Source organism: Musca vetustissima, unplaced genomic scaffold (assembly GCF_032173495.1).
Source record: "Musca vetustissima isolate MV318-11 ecotype Yass unplaced genomic scaffold, APGP_CSIRO_Mvet_v1 utg12485, whole genome shotgun sequence".
In the NCBI taxonomy this organism is placed as follows: domain Eukaryota; kingdom Metazoa; phylum Arthropoda; class Insecta; order Diptera; family Muscidae; genus Musca; species Musca vetustissima.
This window is the reverse complement of record NW_026884043.1, coordinates 382,671-396,988: the sequence shown is the minus strand read 5'-3', so window position 1 is coordinate 396,988 and position 14,318 is coordinate 382,671.

The following is a 14,318-nucleotide window of genomic DNA, read 5'->3' as shown; positions in this document are numbered from 1 at the left end:
ATATTTTCCAATATAATTCTTTATTTACTTGTTAATAATTTATTTTGCAATTATTTCATTAGAAAAACACAACCGTCCACCAAGCATTTCGCGCACAACTAAAATTACAATGAAAGACTGGAGCATTTGCCGAGTATCAAAGAGTAATGCAAATCGTTTGCGGGAGATGCAGCCAAATGCCTGTTTTAAAACAACAACACAGCCGATCTCTCAATTCCTCGCTCCAATAGAAGCTCCCATGAGAGCTTTTGGCTTGCAAATTTGTTGCATATGCTATGAGAGAGTGATTGTTGTTGACAAAAACAATTGTCGCAATGAGTAAATATTCTCCTTCATTTGGGGGAACTCATTGCTCTTTTCGTTTGTGAATGGGAGAAGAAATTATCTCAGTCTTTGAATTAAAAATTAAAATTAGCGGAGTAAGCAACTGATTAAAATCTGTTGTAACGTTTTTAGGAGAAGAAATAGAAGTTCTCCAACAATAATATACACAAATTCATTTATTTAATCCTTTCACAAATATATTCAATAATTCTAAACAATTTTCCTCTATCAAGTTCATTCATATTAGCCCCTAATTTAGTAAACAATCAATTTTTAATAACATGTCCATCCAAGAAAATAAAACAACGTTTGTCAAACAATACACGCACTACTCAATTTCTAATCAGAATGCAAAAACAAAATATGCTTCCTTCCAATATATCAATTTCGTTAACAACATACATACTCTAGAAGTTCTAACAAAATTTGTTTTTATACCCTAGACAACTATGTTGTCAGGGTATTATAGCTTTGTGCAGCCCCAAGAGTTTGTAACACCGCGAAATATTGGACCTAGACCCACCTTTAAGTATACCGATCATATCTCGACTAGCTGAGTCGATCTAGACATGTGTGTCCGTCCGTCCGTCTGTCCATTATAATTTGTAAACACGATACAGGCCACAGTTATGGACCAATCTTCACGAAATTTTGCATGTATGACGGGTTCTGCCCAATGAAGACCCCTATTGTTTTTGGTAAAGATCGGTTAATATTTAGGGGATCAAATGGACCAAATACTTAATTTTTTCGGTTTTTCTGGTCGCTCCAGAGGCCGCAATTATGGCCCAAACATCGCGATTTTTTGCATGGAGAAGGGGGTCGGGCCAAAGAATAAGCATGTCGGTTTTGATAAAGATCGGTCAATATTTAGCGGGTCAAATGGACCCTGACTTTTGTGTGAAAAATGACAACATTTGTATTCTATAGCGTACATATTTACTCCTGAAGGACATAGTCCCAAGAAGGTGATAGTATATCCAAGAGGAGTGGTTCACCTTTAAATTGATACCAATTATGTGGTCATATGTACTCGGATGTGGGAGTTACACGTAAATATTTTCAGGAGCTTACGTATTCATATATTATTTAGTAACATATTAGCACAATAGAGGGGGGAAATATAGCGCTCACCGCTTTGAAATTTTTTTTGAGGATCCAGGTATGGTCAAGGACAACGCCTATAATTTTCTGTGATGATCAGATTAAAATTTTGGGATGAAGTGGACCCAAAACTAATTTTTTGTAGTTTTTCGAGTCAATCTATAGGCCACCAGCCGAAAATCACACCACAACACACGGTGAAGTGAATCTGGACAAGTAATTAGAAGGGCTGTACAGAATATGGGATACTCGAAATAAAAATACGCAAAAGTGAGAGTTCCATGGTAGTTGGGTAGGGTATCATATGGTCGGCCCCGTCCGACTATACTGCTCCGCTCACTGTTTTTTTTTTTTTTTTTTTTTTGGTTTCTCAATATACACACCAACACATTTCTTATTAAACCGTTCAATTGCAAATGCAAAACAATGGTTGCCAAAAGAAATAAAAAATCTTCATTTCATGCACATAAACACATACACGCCAGATAAATATCTCCCACCAACAACAAATCCTATTAAATCAGTTTCTTACTTCAATTAGAATCTAATTCTCAGAATCAAGCACTGAGAGACAGTAAATTTCCCCCGCATTGCAATGATTGTCAAAGAAGAGGGAATAATATTCAAATGCGGCAACAAAATCTCAAACTTTAAACCAAAAAAATCCATAACACAAATATCTCTTTTCATTGACAAACATATACCCATACCATAGACAAATGAATTTATAGACACCAAAGTACTCAGGAAGCTGCTAGTGAAGTGACTCAAACCAAAAAACTCAAAGCTAATTTGTAGCAAAAGTATCAATATTTTATGTAATATATTTATCCAGTGCTATAGCTTTTGCAAAAAATCTAACTATATTTATGGTCTTCCACCTTAAAAAGTCATTAAATTCGATTTAAAAAGGAAAATACCTGTTAGCTAACTCAATTTGAGAGAGCGTTGGTGAGAGCATTTTGGTGTCTATTCCTTCATTTGTCTATGCCCATACATATCAGGTAAGATGCCTGCCCATCAAAAACGTAGTAATATGTTTTCATTCCCTTTGAAACGGTTAAAAAAAACCATAAATAATCTCTTTCCTCTCCAATAAGATTCTCATTTTCAGAATTAAGCACTGAGAGGGGCTAATCTTCTCCCGTTCAATGCAATGATTGTCTCCAAAGAAGGGGAAATAATTTACTCATTACAACAACTACCAATGTTATCCACGATGGAGTTTAAATTGTGTGCGTGAACAGTTTTGCCACCCGAAATGTTGGTGGTTTTTGAAACGGGGATTTGTTTTTGTTCTCTCAGATTATGTGCAAACTTCTAATACGCATCATTCTCATTAGAATGTTAGTTGTGCGCGAATTACTCGGTGAAACGGTTGTGTTTTTAAGAAATTTTTGTGAAATAATATGTTCAAATTAGTATACATGGTTGTAAAGTATAATAGTTAAATAAATAGTGAAAATAATTAAATTTAAATCTCAATTGTAAATGTAAAAGGGGTTTGAGATAAAAAAAAAAGTGGTTAATGGCCAATGAAAATAGTTGTTGTTTTCTATTGGTGTCAAAGAATGAATGAATGAAGAAGAATGTGTGTATATCAAAGTTTAGATGCCTTTCGTGTAGTTGTTTTTGTTTTCAAAAGGTTCGTGTTTGGTTTTGTCGAGTGCTCGGCCTTTTATTGTTGTTTTCTTGCCAAAATAAGTGTTGATGGAGTTTGGGATGGTGCTAATGGGGGAAGTAACAGGTACGTATGTATGCATTGTTTTGAATATGTTTATGCGTGTGAGTGATTACATGGGTGTCCGTAAAAATTAATACAGTCGGACGTAGAGAATATAAACTAAAATAACTTTTGAATGAGTTGATGTATTTTAATGATTTAAAACCTATTTGTAGGATAATTCGAGTTCTTCTCACATTAGACATTTTTTCATTTCTACAGCTTAATTTTAAACTACATTAAATTAATGTTAATCGTTTTCAATATTATTATGGTGGAGTGTGCGTTAAATTTTATCATTTCGTGGTGAATAGTTGATATATTTGTTGTGATCAGAATGTGCGGATTTCGCTGTTAAAATGACGATAGAAATTGTAATATCCAAAATGGACATTGAAATTGGCCACATATGTACATTTCTATTATTCCTACTATGTTTCCATTTTTTAAGATTTCAGCTGACCAACCGAAGAAGCATGTGGGTTTATAGCGGGTAAAAACCTCTTAAAAAAAAAATCAAATCATATACAATCAGCCAAATCTAAGCTGTTGGATACAGACTTATACTGGTCAACATAACCATATATCCATGATTATTTAGATTCGTCTGATATTTTGACTGATTCGTCATTACAAATTGATATTTCCTCACATAATGCAAATATATGCTGGTTTCCTTCCTAGAAGCCTTTCGAAGTCAAAGGTGAATTTTTCCTTCAAGTGAATTTCAAACTTTTGAGTTTTTATTTCGAATTGTTTAATTTGATAAATATCTGTTGATGTCTTGTTTTTCTAGCAATTTATGGGCCATTCGCACCGAAGTAGTTTTTTGTATATATTTTTGTAATATCAACGGCATTTAATTTAAAAATTCCAAGATGTGCTAATTACGTGTCCCCCTCAAATTTGAAATACCGTTATATATCACACATTTCCCGTTATAATTTTCTGTTCTCACACTTAATCGATCTAGCACAGCACACATAAGCGTTCTCAAAAAAAAAAAAAAAAAAAAAAACTATTTAAAAATATTCCAAACGATTCGGGGGTTAATCAAAACATTATTTCCTTCAGATGTGTGCTAATTACGTGAGCGGCTCTGTATATACAGTGGCTCCATCGCATAATCGGACAAAAGGAGTATTTACTAAAACCAGAAGATTTTTGGAAGCAGGTAATTTGATGATAGATCATCCTAAAATACATTTCTATTGATAGTGTTCATTATATTAAGGTTCTGTTTGCTAACGAAAGCAAATTTAATTTGCACGGATCAGATGGAAAGATGTATGTGTGGCGTAAGCCAAATGCTGAATTTAATCATAAGAATACAAAAGCCACTGTTAAGCACGGAGGAGGTTCTGTTATGGTTTGGGGCTGCATGTCGAGTGCGGGAGTAGGCAAATTGCATTTTATTGATGGTAAAATGGACAAATTTGTCTACCTCAACATTTTAAAACAAAATGTAAAGCAAAGTGCAGACAAATTGGGTATCGCGAACAACTTTGCCTTTTATCAAGACAACGATCCCAAGCACACATCAAGTGTTGCAAAGCTTTGGTTGATCCATAACTGCCCCAAAACTTATACAAACACCTACACAGAGCCCAGACCTTAACGTAATTGAGCATATTTGGGAAGAATTAGCTAGGAGAGTGTATGAAAAAAAAATTAACTCCTTAGTACAGCTTAAGGCGGTTTTACTGGAATCGTGGAACTCCATAAAGCCGGAGGTATGCCAGAATGTGGTCAAATCAATACCGAAGCTTTTGCAGGCCGTTCTGGAAGCAAAGGATATGCAACTAAATATTAATTTCTCGATTTTTTGCATTTTTTAACATTGATACTTTGCTTTGTCCGATTTTGCGTTGAACACAATAAATTGAGTTAATTTTGTATTTCTGACGAAATTTACTGGTATCACTAGAAAAGTTGTTTTTTTTTGTATTGTTCAGAAATATAAGTAAGTAATGTGTAAATAAAAGCGAAAAAACTACACATTTAGACAATTTTTTTGAAATGTATAGCTTTATTATATCTGACAACCACTTGTCCGATTATTCGATGGAGCCACTGTATGTATGGTTAGGTATATAATATTACGACCCAATTTTCTGTATTGTGAAGAATTTATGCGATTTTTTAACAGGCTATTCCACATGTAACGACTTACCTCCCATATTCGACATTGAAGCTTTTGGGAACGTTTTTCAAACTAATCAACTGTAATTTAGTAGTTTGGGTTCTCTCGGGATAGAAAATCTTCGTACTAAAAATGATCAGTGCGTTAAACATACATTAAACTATTACAAGATATTTAAAATTATAAGATTTTAATTATATTAGGTTAGGTAAAAAGAAATCCGAAAATGTCGATAAAATCGGAGAAATGATCGAAGTTACCCGGCATGTTAGCAGTCGTAAGTCCGCTCAGAAGCTAAAAATCGACCATAAAACTGTTTTAAACCATTTACACAAAGCTGGATTCAAAAAGAAGCTCGATGTTTGGGTGCCACACCAATTAACAGAAAAATTAGGATGGATCGAATTTCCATCTGCGAAGCCTTGGCCAAACGGAATGAGATCGACTCATTTCTTAAACGACTGGAGATGAGAAATGGATCACATACGATAACCCTGTGAGAAAACGATCGTGGTCAAAGAGTGATGAAGCTCCTCAAACGGTGGCCAAACCAGGAGTAAAGGCCTGGAAGGTTGTGCTATGCATTTGGTGCGACTGGAAGGAGATTATTTCTTATGAATTGCTTCCATTTGGCCAAATTTGTATCTAAGGAGGATTGTGAAAATCGACTACTAGAGTTTTTTGCTAATAGAGAGCAGGACTTCTATGAGAGATGCATTGTGAAATTACGTTTAAAATTGCAACAAATCATATAACAAAAAAAAAATCCTATAGTTTATATAGCAATAATGGATTTCTTTTTCCCCAACATAATATCTTACCAACCAGCTTCTCATATTAGCACCTCCACCTTTATCTGCAGTTTCCTCTTCTAGGCTGAACTGTTGGCAATTATTTTCTTCAGATTCTCGGTCATAGGATTACCAACTCGCTTCATCTTTAAAGCTGTACCATCGGCAATTCTCTTCTTCAGCTATTCAACGGCACATCTTCCATTAGCTGCTCGGTACGGTCGACCGTCGTTTTCATTTTCCATAGCGACACATCCACAAACCTCATCATCGCGGTCGTATACCCGCTCCTTCTGGGCGGGTCAGAATCTTCGTGCACTGCCTTCGTTTTATTGGCTACGTTATTCAACTTTGTCTGCTTAGCAGCCGTGATCTTCGCGTTCAACTTCCAGACAGAATTTTCAGGTTTCTTTGTCATATAATCGTTATCCAGGGGCTTCATCTTATTGTTACTTTTGTTTGCTCAAATCCTTCGACATACATATTGGCAACAAAATCTTCCTTTGATATATCGTAATTTTTGTCCACAGAATTTATAGCCGCAATTTTCTGGCCGAAACATCCATAATCACCGACTTTTGTTTATAACCACCATGATCTTCGGTTGTCGGTTCATCGCTTTTGTCCGCCGGCTTAATCTTCTTATCGGCAAAACAATTATCTACTAGCGGCTCACTTATCTTAACAAATTTCCCCTTGTTGTCTTGCTCCGTGTTCCCCGGCTTTAACTTCCCTGCATTGCTCTTGGGCTGACCTAAACCCTCCTGCCATTTTAGATTTTTATAGCCTTTAATTTTCCACACTAAAACAATCTATTAGCAGACAGTTTACAATGACATAGCCATCATATAAACATACCGACCTTTCAGAAATTTTGAATGTCCATCACATGTTGGATGGTACAAAACATTCGGAACTGAAGGATGATTCTAGCTCTCGATTTATACGATAGTCTTATTTTTACTAAAATTACCCCACTCTTAATGAATATAGGGGAATTTTTCACTTGCCTAAATATAGAATATCCACAAACAAAATTTTTGTTTTTTAATTTCTAATTTCATGTAATATTTCCAATAGTTTTTTAGTTAAAAAAATATTTTTCGTTTCGTATGTTTTTTCTTTTATTAATTTACGTCGATGTGTAATTTAGCTCTAAGCATGAACAAATTTATAGCTATTGATGATTTTCGGTAGCATCCGCATTAATTTGTTACCATCATCATTGTCGTTAACATCCATCCATTGGAAGTAGGAAAATTGATGTTATCCTTTGGCTGCTGCCGTTGCTGCTACTGCTGTTCAACATCAGCCTTTCGAGAATGAAAGCAATTTATCGAAATTACTTACAATTAAGCTATGGCTGTAATTACCGGTATGAGGATACTCATGTTTGTGTGTCTACATGTAGCTGTGTGTGAGTGTATATGTGTATATAAGTGCACTTGTAGCAATAAATACACATGCACTAGCCTTAGGACTATCATCGACAAATAGCTGCTGCGTTGCGTTGTTGCTGCACCAAAACATTAATATGAGATACACTTAGCTCGTTTAGAAGTACCCAGCGAACGAGTCCCCTCTCCTTCCCCAGATAGTATCTTAATTAGTAAATATTCGATTTTTAAAAATAAATGACTATAATTGACCCTTGAATAGTGAACTCCTCTTGATTTTATGCTTTGCTTTGGGGCCATTGCACAAACGTATGCTCGCCAAAGAGAGGGAGAGAGAGATGAGGGGGGTTAGCCCGTCATTCTTGTATTGAATATTAAATATTTTTTTCTGAAGTACCACCACTTAGTCGCAATGATGGAGAACTACAGGGACTGCATAAAAGTTTTCCAACGATGCTTCAAATTAATCTTCCATTAGCTGTGACATGGCAAGTGAATGGGTGAGTGAGTGCTTCTTTTGCGGGTTTTGCAACATTTTGCGGCATCTTTTGTAAAGTGTTCATCATCATCGTCATCATCATCAACAACATCAGCTGCATGTCCTGTGGCAATTTTTGGGCCAATTTTTAAATGGACACAGAATTTTTGCGCTACCAAAAAGGGGATGGGGAATAATTATATTGAAAACTATAAAACAAATAAAAAACTTAAAATGCGAAAGTATTTTTTAATTCTGAAACGGGCCATTATAGAATCAAATTCTCAAAGAATCTGAAATTTCAAATCACTGGAATGTTAATTAGAATGAAAACATATCTCCACCCCACACTTTTTTCCATTCTCATTCTCTTTCTAAGAAGAAAATTGTTTTCACAGAATACACTCAACAAATTTTTAAGTCCGAACTATAGTAACACTTTATGAACCCTACCCTGTTAGATATAGCGTTAGTAAAAAAATTACTTACCAATGACTTTGTGACTAGTTCTTCTCACCAATAGAGTTGAGTCGAACCGGAACTAACTAGTTCAATGGAACTATTCCGCAAATGGAAGGTCCGGTTCACCGACTCACTTTTACTCTTGTTGTTATTCAATCGTTCATCTAGATCATTCCGTTCATTGGCCGAATAACTGACGTGTACAAAAGAGAGATTGAACTAAAATTAACTATGGAACTAGTTCCTTTTGTGGAACACTTCAGGCACGAGATTGCTTGACTCTACTGACAAATCATTACCTAGGCAATATATTTTCCTACAACATTTTATATGTACCTGTCCTTCGGAATATAGTAGGGTCATTCCGGAACGAACTAGTTTATTGGTACTATTCCAATAGTGGAACGACAGGAAGTTGTTCCAGTTCCCTCTGTATCGGAGGAAAATGTTAGTGATTCTATCTCGAATATACCAAAAAGTTTATGCCTTCAACATTGAAGCATGGGGCACAGACCATGCACCTCATTAATTGTACATTTTGAAAAAGAGATCTGATTCTTCAGTGACCTGCTATTATTATGGTTGTCTTTATCTCTTTTAAACCCATACAAATTACTGATTTAGATCTATGCTTATAAATTATGGGCCAGATAGATTTTGAAATCCTATAAATAGATGTAGCATAAAACTTAAGAATTTTGCCGAAACAAGTAGCTAAGGGGAGATCTAACAATGGCATCAAATTGTTTATCGATTGACAGTGATCCACATCGAGCAAGCTAGTCTTGTGTCTTATATTCCTCAGAGCAGATTTTCAATTCTGAACTACCCTAGAGTGTATAGTTCTCGCCAGATCTAATGAAAGTTCTTCACAGAAAACTCCCGCAACCGTGGCTTCTTCCTTCTTTGGTCCGTCTGAATATATTCATAGACCGCCAAGAGGAGAAAGTGTGTATATATATTTGATAATGTAGAGTTCAAGATGTTGTTAATGATGGTATTTCGAAGGCTTTGGACAGATACAATGCCACAAGAATTTCCGTGATTTCCTGAAACCATGTTGATGTTGTTCTAGCTTTAGTTTCTTCGTCATGGATGGCAGAAAGGGGTATTCCATAACCTTCGCTAGTGATGACAAAAGGGAGATAGGCCGATATGAATCTCCCGACTAGCTGATTGGCCCGGTTTTGTCAATATAATAATTCTCGTCATCTTGCAAGCGTCTGGTATCACTGACTGATTGATGGAGAGAGTCAGAATGTGTGGTAAATAGCACATTGCTGCTGCCGATATGTTTGAGCATGATCATTGACATGCCTTCAGGCCCTAAGGCATTAGATGTTTTATCCTTGTGAATGACTGCGCTTATGTACTCCATCGTGAATTGAAGCTTGAAGCTTTCCTCCTTTTGCAAGTTTTTCGCTCTCATGAGAACTGCTCTTTTGGCCCTATTTTGCTCTGCTGGATGTTCAATAGTATTGTGTCGGTCGTGAATGACCTAGCTCAATTGAAGGAGTCAGTCCACTGAACGAGTGAACGGTATAGTTCAGTTTTTATACCCTTCACCACACTGTGGTCGCATTTATGATCCGATTTGGATGAAATTTGGCATAGGTCAAATATTTGGCCCAAGGACGAACCCTATTGAAATTGGGAAAAATCGGTTCAGATTTAGATATAGCTCCCATATATATTTTCGTCCGATTTAATCTAAATGGTGCACCAAAGTCCCCATATATCTTTCGATTTGCACAAAATTTGGCACAGCGTAATGAATTAAGTCTCGAATGTTGTGTGTGAAGTTTCCTGAAAATCGGTTCAGATTTAGATATAGCTCCCATATATATATTCTTCCGATTTAATGTAAATGATGCACCAAAGTCCCTATATATCTTTCGATTTGCATGAAATTTGGCATAGCGCAATGAATTAGGTATAGAATGATGTGTGTTAAGTTTCCTGAAAATCGGTTCAGATTTAGATATAGCTTATATATCTGACCAAAAGAAAAATTTTGTATCGGTTGCAGGTCCTTTAAAAATGCGACGTCTGTTTTAGGATCCCATCTGTTGAATATACCCAAAGTGGTGAAGGGTATCATATAGTCGGCCCCGTCCGACTTTACTACTTTCCTCACTGGTCGTTCACTGAACGATTTTGTTTACCAATCTCAGTCGGTCTCTGAACGACGTTGCTCACTGAACGACAGCGCAAACAAGTGTGCTGCCGAATATCGCTCATTAACAGTGTTGAAAAAAGTAGGAAAGTCCTTCGAATGATTGTGAAAGGAAATCATTTGGAATGCGCTGCCATGCCAATTGAACTGAGTATCCGTATGAACAATTTCATATGAAATCTGGTTAACAACAAACTAGGTTGTTGAATATATTAGGTCGCTTATATATATATATATATATATAGCTAGATTGTCCAGACTAATGATCAAAGAATTTAAAAGCAAAGCGCACCTTTTGGCATCCGATATAACATAACTATGGAAACTTACAGCTACATTTTCTCCACTTATTATGGCTCCCGTTAGTATCTTAATTGTAAACCAAAGCTTGTGTGAACAAGCTTTACAAATATCAAGATGCCTCATCCAAATCTCTCTTCGGTGCTGGTTTACAGGATCATTTATCTGTACCGTCATAGCTGGTATCCTTGGGTCATCTGGTAATGTCTGGCGTAAAACGTCTCCTTGATTTCCTAGGCATGCTGCGGATGTTGGATAACAGGGCATACCATTGGGTATTCTCCCAGAAGGAATATAACGTTTGTAGTTCTTTGAGTGATATAATTAAGCTATTTCATAAAAAATTCCTTTCCATAGTATTTGTTGAAATTAATAAATCTGTTTCTAACAAAACTTTCATTGTTCATAGACACTTTCACAAACGTATATCTCTGCCACTATAAAATTTACAATACAATTTTATCAATCATAAACAGAACGAAAGGGAGAGAGAAAGCGTCGAATTGAGCCTTTTGTTCATTACATGCGGAATATTTAATCAGGTGTGAAACTTGAAGTTCACATACATGTAGGCAATCTGTCAGTGTGTGGGTGGCCATCATCAATGTATTGGTGTCTACACAAAAAAATAATAAATTGTTACTGGGCCGTATTGCCCATCTGTGTGTGTGTATTTTAACGTAATACGAGTGTGCGTGTATGTCTGTCTGTAAACTTCATTAACATAATTCACAAATTGTGTGTAATTGCAACTCAAATCAATCAAATGTAATTAAATATTAACATAACGTAAAAGTTTGCCAAAACTGTAAAAGCAAATGTCCAATTTACATACATTAAGGCAGCGCATCGACAAATTTACACACACGCTTATAAACACACACCCACACTCATGCATAGATTTATTTTTGCTTGAGTATTGTATGCATTATTGTATTAAGCCCACTTGTGCGTAAATATTATGAACAAATATACAAAACACATAGGAAATTATTTCATTGGCTTGAGTGTGATAAAATGCAAAATGAATTAAGTAATTGTTTTCCGTTAATAACTACAAAGGTCTACATTCGAATCCATGAACTTTTTTAAAAGAAATAACAATCCAGTTTTGTTTGGTAGTTCATTTAGTTCACAAATACAAAAAACCTTACTTTAACAAATAATTATTTTGAAAAAAATCGGTCTACATTCTGAATGAAGTGGGTAAACATCCGAAAGAGAGTGTCATAAAGTTAGGCAAAAAACTCGCCATAAGTTCAGACGGTTGTACATCCACGAAGCATCGGAAGATCTTTGAATGAAAACGATTTCAACGCTAAAAATTATTCTAAAAATAATGGAAATGACTTCTGAAACCGATATTTGTTTGAAGACGAATCGAAGTACAATATATTTCAAAGTGAAGACTAAGCGGAAGTTTGAAGAAAACCCAATCGAGCTATGAATCATAAACAACCATTGAACACTATTGTGACAACCTTATGGCTGAAGCCTCCGTCGCTGAATCTAGAGTGGGAAACTTAACGTTTATAGAGGGAAATATGTAGAGGTGGGTAATTTTATTTTGGAGCAGTTCGATCGCAAAAAGGAACTAGGTCATTCATTTAGTGCTATAATTGTTTTTCTTTAATGAACGGGAAGATCTAGATGAACGATTGGATCAAACGGAAGGTGAAGTGAACGAGAGTAAACAGGAATGACGTGAACAAAAGTAACTAGATGAACGAAATAACCCGAAGTAGTACCAATCCTTCTCTTTGCGGAATAGCTCTCTTGAACCAGTTCGTTACGGAACTACCCAGAGCGAAATACGGAAAGGTTCATCTATAAATCGACTGGAAATTATTCTGAAACTATCGATTTATATTTTTAATTTTGATATTTATTGGACAACAACAATAATTGTGTAGGCCGGCTATTGTACGGATCGAATGTATAATAATTGGTATTGGGCAATCTCGTTCAGTTCAGTGATCGAACAAATTAGATAATTTTTTAAAAGTGAACTAGGTCGTTCACCTCGTTCAGTTCATTATATCGTTGAAATAGTTACTCAGTTCAATTGGCATGGCAGCGCATTCCAATTAAGTTCTGGCGGTTCAACTATCGTAAACAATAATGGTCTTTCATTATCATTCGATGGACTTTCCTATCTAATTTGTGCACTTTTTAATGGGTGGTGGTCATAACTGGCATAACTCCGTTATATTCTGCTGAACAATTGTATGGGCGGCAGCTATACATAAAACACTACTGCAGCATTCAAGCAACGCATTCCATGAAATGGGACCCCAATATATTATACGTACCTCCATTCAATTTAACAGATTTTAAATGAAATTGTTCTTTTTTGACGCCGTTCAGTTGGTCAAAGTCAGTGCACCTGCGAACAACACTGAAGGTGTAGAAGAAAATACAATGTCGTTCAGTGACCGACGGCGTTCATTCAGAGATCGACTGCGTTTGGTAAACAAAATTGTTCAGTGAACGACAATAATAAAAACTGAACTATGTCGTTCACTCGTTCAGTGGACTGACTCGTTCAATTGAACTAGGTGGTTCTAGATCGACACAAGACTAATAATGAAGAAGGAAGACCTTCTTCACATTTTACAGGAGAAATTGCCCACAGCCCCTGGGGGCAAATTGCCTGTCGTTCACTCGTTCAGTGGCATGACAATCTTTCAGGAAGACTATCTTCGCATTTTACAGGAGAATTTGCCCACAGCCCTTGGCAAAATCTTTCAGCATGCCAATGACCCCAAGCATTCTGCGAAAATAATAAAAGAATGACTTAATTCTAAGAAGTTGCGGTTATGGACTTGCCTGCACAAAGACTTTTTCTTCTAAATGTCGGTTGGCCGTGTACTTCTTCATGCCCCGAAAAGCTTCAAGGCTCTATGAGAGAGGTCAGAGATAGTATGTTTATATATCCAGTAGTTTATATATAATCAATGTCAAGGGGGATACACAAGTAGAAAAAGGCAAAGAGTTACTGGATAAAAAATTAAATTCTGTTCAAAGAAACCCTGGTGCATAAATGAGCTAATGACCTGATTATGAAAGTATTTACATGTGCTAGAGTGAGACAATCTCGTACCTAAAGCCCTTCGACCTTTTTCGGAAACAGATGAACGAAAGAACCGGAACTAGTACCGATGGTTCCTTTTGCGGAATAGTCCCATTGAACTAGTTCGTTACGGCTTAACCAAACTCCAATATCTGTAAACGAACTCAACTTACTCCTTCTCATTATTTTTTGTATATCTATTCTGCATTTGTAATAAAATATAGTTAGTTCTTTTTGCCTTTTAATTACCTATTATGATTGGTATGTTAAAATCACACGTATTTGTGAACATATGTTATTGTGTTCACATTGAACATCCATATATCTTCCACACACTATACATATGT